Below are 8144 nucleotides of genomic sequence, written 5' to 3' on the forward strand. Positions count from 1 at the left end.
AAATTTCTCCTTTAAAACAAGATTTAACTTTAAAAATGAATATAGGGTAAGTAAAACAAAATGGGATAACTAGAATGCCTTATTTCCTCATAATTTTCCCTAGAAAGGAGATCATTCAAAGTTTAACTCCAGTAAGAATATCTCTTGTTGCAACACTTTGGTGGCTCAGTTGGTTAGGCAACTGCCTTTGGCTCAGGTCATGATCCCAGGGTCCTGGGATCAAGTCCCATGGCGGGCTTCCTGCTCAGCAAGGAGTCTGCTTCTCCCCCTGTCCCTCCCCCCAGTCATGCTCTTTCTCTCTCAAATAAATAACGTCTTTTTTTAAAAAAGAATATCTCGTTAATATATTCAACAAGGTTTGGTTATTATGAAACTTCACAATAACTTGGGCAAGTCCAATGTCAACAACTGTGTTTTCTTTTGCCGGAAGTGAGGCTTGCATGGAATTAGCTAAACTGTGAAGCCCTAAGTGGAATCACAGTCCTATTTGGTCTAGGTAGGCCTGACCTGACATTCTTAAGAATGACATTCTTAAGAATTCACACATTCTTAAAAGGATTAAAATTATTAAATTAAATTTAAGTTATTAAATTAAATTAAATTTAAATTATTTCCTGAATGTTTATTTTAACCTTATTTCAATGCCTTAAGAATGACATTCTTAAGAATTCACACATTCTTAAAAGGATTAAAATTATTAAATTAAATTTAAGTTATTAAATTAAATTAAATTTAAATTATTTCCTGAATGTTTATTTTAACCTTATTTCAATGCCTTAAGAGTTTTCAAGAAAATAGAGGGGACCCATTCAAAGTAAATTACCAGGGGCCCCACATTCTTCAAAGATCCTTCTCAAAATCATCCTGGTAAACATAGCTAATTTTAGACAATAAAGTGGGTAAATCATAAGCAGTAATAGAGACTCACATTTGATAGGATAAATGATACATACATTCACGTTTATTGTGGGTCCTATATAACCTTATAACTCTGTTCCATTTATTGACTAAGTTAATAGCTTTCCACTGCTTGGAAAGAATATTTTGTCAATAAAATTACAATGCACACATAATGTTTTCCAATGCTTAAACAAATTGATATCATTTTTGCAAATGACCTTAAGTTGTTTATCCAGAGGGCAAACATCTAGCTATGTTTCCAGACAAGGGAAGGCAGCTTGTGAATAAACACTAAGCATTGAGCACCAACAGAGAATCACTAAATATGAAATACTTGATAGGCTGATTGGAGTCTTGCTTGTACCTCTATTGTGTTTGCACCTACGGGTTTCTTCCTCTTCCCAATCCTAAAATATGATTTATGGTCCTGTATTCAAAATACACTGCACATTATATTCCTATCTCTTGTAGTAAATCTAGGTGTCTCTATATATACTCGGCCTCTGGTACCAAGGTGATAGAATACTTTTATTTTTAATACCTGTTTTAACCAATAGATGGCAAGGTAATGCAAATTATAAACCAGGCAAAAAAAACCGAAAGGACTTTTTTCTTAATGCATTGTTTCTCTAGCTTTCCTCATAAATAATTTTTTTAAATTCTTTGTTTTTGACTCATAACTGGGACACTGATTTCCTATTCATAATCCTCCTATCAAGATTTTTATGTTATTATGTTAGGTTATAGAAAAAATCATATATATAAAAGTAATTATTTTTTAGCTACTTGATAACAACAGGAATTATTTGTAATTTTTATTTTTATTTTTTTAAGACTCTATTTATTTATTTGACAGAGAGAGCACAAGCAGGGGGAGTGGTAGGCAGAGGGAGAGGGAGAAGCAGGCCCCCTGCTGAACAGGGAGACCAATGTGGGGCTCGATCCCAAGACCCTGGGATCATGACCTGAGCCGAAGGCAGACGCTTAACCAACTGAGCCACCCAGGCACCCCTGTAATTTTTAATTTCAATGTCACGTGTTCTAATCCAAAGAATAGTAGAAATTCTTGCATGTTAGAGTTACAGAAAAATTTATATATTACTCTTTTCTAGAATAAGGAAATACATTTTTTTAAATGAGTTAACATGTATAGTCTATTTCTCAAAATCATTAAAAGGCAGTAAGAATATCTTTTCTTCAAAACCTGCTAAATATAATCTAATCTTTACTAATTCGAAAGGAGCTTGGTATTACACAACTGCTCTGAGAATTGTGGATTTGGTCTCAGGATGGACAACGATAGGCTGCAACCAATTGGGAAGAAAGTTTCCAGAGTTAGTGGAGCTCCTGTTCCATAAGTACCCTCCCCCAGGCTTCACCCCATACAACAAAGTTTGGGCAATCTTCCTGGTTTTCCCCACACATTCTTAAAAGGATTAAAATTATTAAATTAAATTTAAGTTATTAAATTAAATTTAAATTATTTCCTGAATGTTTATTTTAACCTTATTTCAATGCCTTAAGAGTTTTCAAGAAAATAGAGGGGACCCATTCAAAGTAAATTACCAGGGGCCCCACATTCTTCAAAGATCCTTCTCAAAATCATCCTGGTAAACATAGCTAATTTTAGACAATAAAGTGGGTAAATCATAAGCAGTAATAGAGACTCACATTTGATAGGATAAATGATACATACATTCACGTTTATTGTGGGTCCTATATAACCTTATAACTCTGTTCCATTTATTGACTAAGTTAATAGCTTTCCACTGCTTGGAAAGAATATTTTGTCAATAAAATTACAATGCACACATAATGTTTTCCAATGCTTAAACAAATTGATATCATTTTTGCAAATGACCTTAAGTTGTTTATCCAGAGGGCAACAATACCAAGGTACTATAAAGTTAATCAAATTGCATACTATCTGGATAATTTGGGAGAACTTTTGGTCCTTTTTTTAGTTTTATTTCACCAAACTAAAACATACTAAATGAAACCTAGGGTATGTTTTTTATTCTTTTTAAGACTGAAGAACTCCATTTTTCCCATCTGTAAAAATTGATGTAATAATTAGTAAACTGGGCAATTATAAGGATTCAATGAATTAGTGTAAAGCTTAGTAAATAAAAATTTGAATTTCTTTCCCCTGTCTCTCTTCCTTTATAGCCTTCTGTTCCTGTACTTATTTCTATTATAGATTTTAAAACAATTTTCGTTGTCTTTTTCCTCAGCATATACTCTTTTAGGGCAGAGGCTCTAGCTAATCTATATTTTTTCCACAGTGCATGTATGGCACATAGTAGACATTAAATATGTAGATAGAAAAAGTGTATAATCAATAAACATTACTTCCACTTTATGCTAAAAACAAAATGTTAATATATGCTGTAGTTCACATCTCAGTATAACATTACCTGATTTAAAATATTATTCAGGCAATTCATTTAATACACACAAGACAAACTATCATATTCTGTACTTAAATTTCCATTATCTTTTTAGGCTTGATAGACACACCTTTTTTTATTGAAGTATGGTTGACATACAAAGTTATGTTTGTTTCAGGCATACACCATAGTGAATCAACAATTCTACACATTACACCGTGTTTCCCATGGTGAGTGTAGCTACCATCTGTCACCATACAACTTTATTACAATACTAGTGATTATATTCCTTATGTTGTACTTTTCATCAGTGAAACTGGAAGTTTCGTTATTCTTTATTTTAATTTTTTTAAAGATTTCATTTATTTACTTGAAAGAGAGAGAGCACAAGCGAGTGGTGGGCAGGGGGACAAGCAGACTTCCCACTGAGCAGGGAGCCCGGGACGTGGGGTTCGATCCCAGAACCCTGAGATCATGAACTGAGTCAAAGTCAGATGCTTAACCGACTGAACCACCCAGGCGCCCCTAGAAGTTTATATCTGTTAACTCCCTTCATTCTCCATGTCCCTCTCCTCTAGCAACCATCAGTTTGTTCTCTGTTTTTATGCGATTGTGTCTGTTCTTTGTTTCCTTTTGTTTACTCATCTGTTTTGTATTTTAGATTCTACATTTAAGTGAAATTATATGGCATTTATCTTTCTCTGAGTTATTTCACTTAGCATGATACCCTCTAGGTCCATCCATGTGGTCACAAATGGCAAGATTTCATTCTCTTTATGGCTGAGTAATATTCCATGGTATCTATATACCACATTTTCTTTATCCAATCATCTGTTGATGGACACTAAGTTTGCTTTCATATCTTAGCTATTATAAATAATGCTGCAATAAACATAGGGATTAACATATCTTTTCAAATTAATTTTTGGTTTTTTTGGGTAAATACGCAGCTGTGAAGTTATTGGATCATATGGTATTTGTATTTTTAATTTTTTGAGGAACCTCCATACTACTTTCCATAATGGTTGCACTGATTTACATGCCCACCAGTGCATGAGGTTTCCTTTTCTCCACATCCTTGGCAACACTTGTTATTTCTTGGATAGACACTTATCTTGAAGGAGATATTGACTTCACTAAACACTTAAAATATTTTTAACAATTAAGTTCTACATTAAAATGTTTGGAAACAGCTTTAATTTTGTTGGAATTGATCTGTATATACCTTGGGGAAGTGAGGTATAAATTGGAATCTTCAAGCCAGTATTTCTAGTCGCTCAGATGAAACTTTCCATATACACATACCTGCTTTATAAGTATTATAAAATGTTTCCACTTAGAATATAAAACACTATATGTTGTGTAGAGCACTACAAAACAAAGTTGCTCTCATTTTTTTTTAATTTCAGAGTTTTATTGTATTGCACTAAAGAAACAGCAGGATGCTTATACAATGTTCTCATTCAGTTTTGAAAATCTAAAGTACTTGTAAATTTTTGAAAATATCTTACCACCATATTAGAACAGTAAGTATAATAATCAGTTTCTTAGTAAGTAATGTCTTGCACATAAAAACACATTTGAAATGGCTTTAAATGCATTCTTAAATCCAGCATATATTTTTATGTCATGTTCACTTATGCTTAAGAATTAAAGCAAGTATATTACTCTGATGGAAATATGTGAAATTTCTCATTCCTGTAATACAGAGGGATAATATTCAAGTCGAAGAGAAAAAAAATTCCACTTTTATTACACTTTTAAATGGATCCATACATAATCATTGACATGATAGATGAGGAAACCCACAAAGTTTCCCACAGGTCAAGTACGTGTTTTCAGAACTTGAATCACCCAATATCTACAGCTAACTTACAATTAGATGGCATTTCAATAAAATCAAAATGATCCTGACAAGTTCTTACAAAGAAAAACTTCCAATGGACCAAGGACAGTCAATAATTAATGCAATCATTCAGAGGATTATGGTTGTTCCCTAAGGAGTGCGAGTTCAAACCTGTCAACACCAGAGGTAATCATTTTGCATTATTTTATATGTAATTCCATTTAAATTCTTTGTTCCAGGCTAACATAGGAAAACAGTCTTTCCATAAGCAAAATATGTGGAAACATTTAAAAACTGAATCATTTTTTAAAGTAACTGATCAAATTCCAAAGGCTACTCTTGGAAAGAAGATCTTGTTGAATAGAATCCCTTCCTTTGGAAGCTCTAAGAGCTCACCAAAGCATGGATCATACTGCTTAAGTAGTAAAAAAAAAAAAAAAATGCTAGAAGATAAAAGGGTAATTTGCACCATCCTTCTTTCTGACAATATGCTAGAATATCTGCATTCATGATGGCCATGGGGTCATGATGTCCTGGTGTACTCATGACTGGCCAATTCAAATACCTGCAAATATAATATGCCAAAGGGGGCATATTGAGACCCAGTATAAGGCACTCTGCTGCACAAAGAAACATGACACAGATGAAAACAGATGAGGGGCACCTGGGTGGCTTGGTCAGGTAAGTTCTGTCTTCAGCTCAGGTCATGATCCTGGAGTCCTGGGATCGAGTCCCGAATCGGGCTCCCTGCTCAGCGGGAAGCCTGCTTCTCCCTCTGCCTGCCATTCCCCTTGCTTGTGCTCTCTCTCTCGCTCTCTCTTTCTCTCAAATAAATAAATAAAATCTTTAAAAAAAGAAAAGAAAAGAAAACATGGATGAGGTATTCTGAAAGTACAAGAGGATTCAGGGTATTACACTGGTCTCAGGGGTTCTTGTAATCAGTCTTCAACTCATCAAATCCTATAACATGCTGGCAGGCCAAGAATATGAGGGCGGTGGTGAGCAGCATCACCAGCATGTTGCAGAATACCCCGGATGTAAAAAGCACGGGCCCTGCAAGAGGAGCAGCGAGCAGTGCTGGTTCTGGATAAAATCATTCCCTTCTCCCAGGCCACAGCAGCGACTGCCATGCTGCCTCGGCTCCTGCCCTCCCAACAGGCCAGAACACCAGCCCAGGTGGGCAATGAGACCAGGCGTGAAAAATGAGATGACTCTGGAGAATGTACAAAAATCACACCTTTCGTATAAGTACTTCAGAGAGAAGAGATTGCAAGGCAACCAAGAAAATGGAGTTCCCAAATGAAAAATGGATACTCGAAAATTTGGCAGAACATGGGTGGAAGGGATGGGCACTGCACGTTATGAAAGAAGAAATCAGCTAAAAATTGAACAAATTTGGGGCTAAACTGAAAACTGTCACTAGCTAAGATATCTAGATATAAGGGAAATTTACACTCCCTTGCATGTTCTTTTCCCTGAGCATTTATTAGTGCTTATTAAAAAGATTAAGGGTAAGGTAAGAGAAGAGAGGTGTTGGTGTTGTTGATGAAATAGTGGTGATTGCTGCTGGGATTCAAGAAAAGGAAACCTGCCTACTTTCTAATGCAAAAAATCTTAAACCTTGGAGGAAAGCAACAAACTCTCTTGCCCCTAGGCCATAGTCAAAGACCACTTTTTCTTTTTAAAGATTTCTTTAATTTATTTATTTGAAAGAGAGCAGAGTGTACAGGAATACCCAGGCGGGTGGGGGGAGGGCAGAGGGAGAGGGAGAAGCAGGCTGAGCTGGGCTGATCCCAGGACGCTGGGATCATGACCTGAGTCAAAGGCAGATGCTTAGCAGACTGAGCCACCCAGACACCCCAAGCCACTTTTTCTATAGAAGAGCAGAAGCAAAACTGCTTCTGTAGCAGGACATATCTCACTCCACTGACTGAAAGGCCAAGAAACTCTCTTGGGTCAAGGATAAAACAGCAATAATGAGCAGTGATTTACCACCACTGAAGGAGGGGGAGAGGAAACTCTCCTGCCTAAAACGGACCAGAAATACAGTGTAGAGTTTGCCTCCCATGGGGTGGGGAGGGTTACTGAGTCTAGATTTTGACAAAAGAAACCCCTTCTCTACCATTGGAGTAAGTTTAGCAGCTACCAACAAACAACAGCCATCCACTTCTGGGAGAAGTGCAAGAGTGTGTAAAGAACTGTGAAGGATCTGAGATTCACTCTACTAGCAAGTAAACGTGTTAACTTGTTAGTTTCCTGGATGCTGACAGAAGCTGTGAGACACTGCGTCAGACCAAAGACCTTTATTATTCCTGTCACAGCAAGTAGTATATGTTTCATATGCTTATAATATTAGTATTATTATTTACTACTTAGCTCTTTATTCTGTCTCCCATCTTCTACAATGTGGTCTCCAAGAGAATAATTACTTTACAGCCTTGCTCATTTCTGTATCCTTAATAGCTTGAAAAGCTCCTGATAAATAGCTGGGTATAATACATCTTCATTGAATTAATAGCTGTATAGACTCTTGACTTTCATAATGTGTCAACACACACTAGTGTTGGAAGAAGCCCCTTGAAGAAGAGGTATGTGGTCAAGTGCCTTTGGTTAACACTTCTGCTTGGAAGTTCATAATGCCCATCAGCGTATCAAAGGCTCTAAGAAGACCTACAAGTAAAGAGGCTTGCTAGACTTTGCTTAACCCAGGAGTTTTCAGTTTATTTTATCACATAAAGTAGGCAAAGGACTGAGTTGGAGTTTTGAGAAAGGAAGTCTCTGACTTAGAAATTTCATAACAGAGTTTACTATGAAAAAACATAAATGTCCAGCAAAGCATAAGAGGAGTTGCCAGACCTGAAGATACTCTCTGAAGATGATTTTTCAAGCCAGGTAAGTAGTTGTGCTGTTCTGCCTATATAGGATAAGTTCTGAAAAGGTATATTAACTCAGCAGGACCCTACAGATTTTATTATACCCCTACCGCATCACCCATAAAGTCCAGTTTA

At 36.1% G+C, this 8144-nt stretch overlaps 1 pseudogene; it reads right to left on the reverse strand.

Annotated features, from left to right (window-relative positions):
- Nucleotides 1–5520: 5520 nt before the first annotated feature.
- LOC110577991 lies at nucleotides 5521–6157 on the reverse strand (annotated as a pseudogene).
- Nucleotides 6158–8144: the final 1987 nt, after the last annotated feature.

This window comes from Neomonachus schauinslandi, chromosome 5 (genome assembly GCF_002201575.2).
Source record: "Neomonachus schauinslandi chromosome 5, ASM220157v2, whole genome shotgun sequence".
Taxonomy (NCBI): Eukaryota; Metazoa; Chordata; class Mammalia; order Carnivora; family Phocidae; genus Neomonachus; species Neomonachus schauinslandi.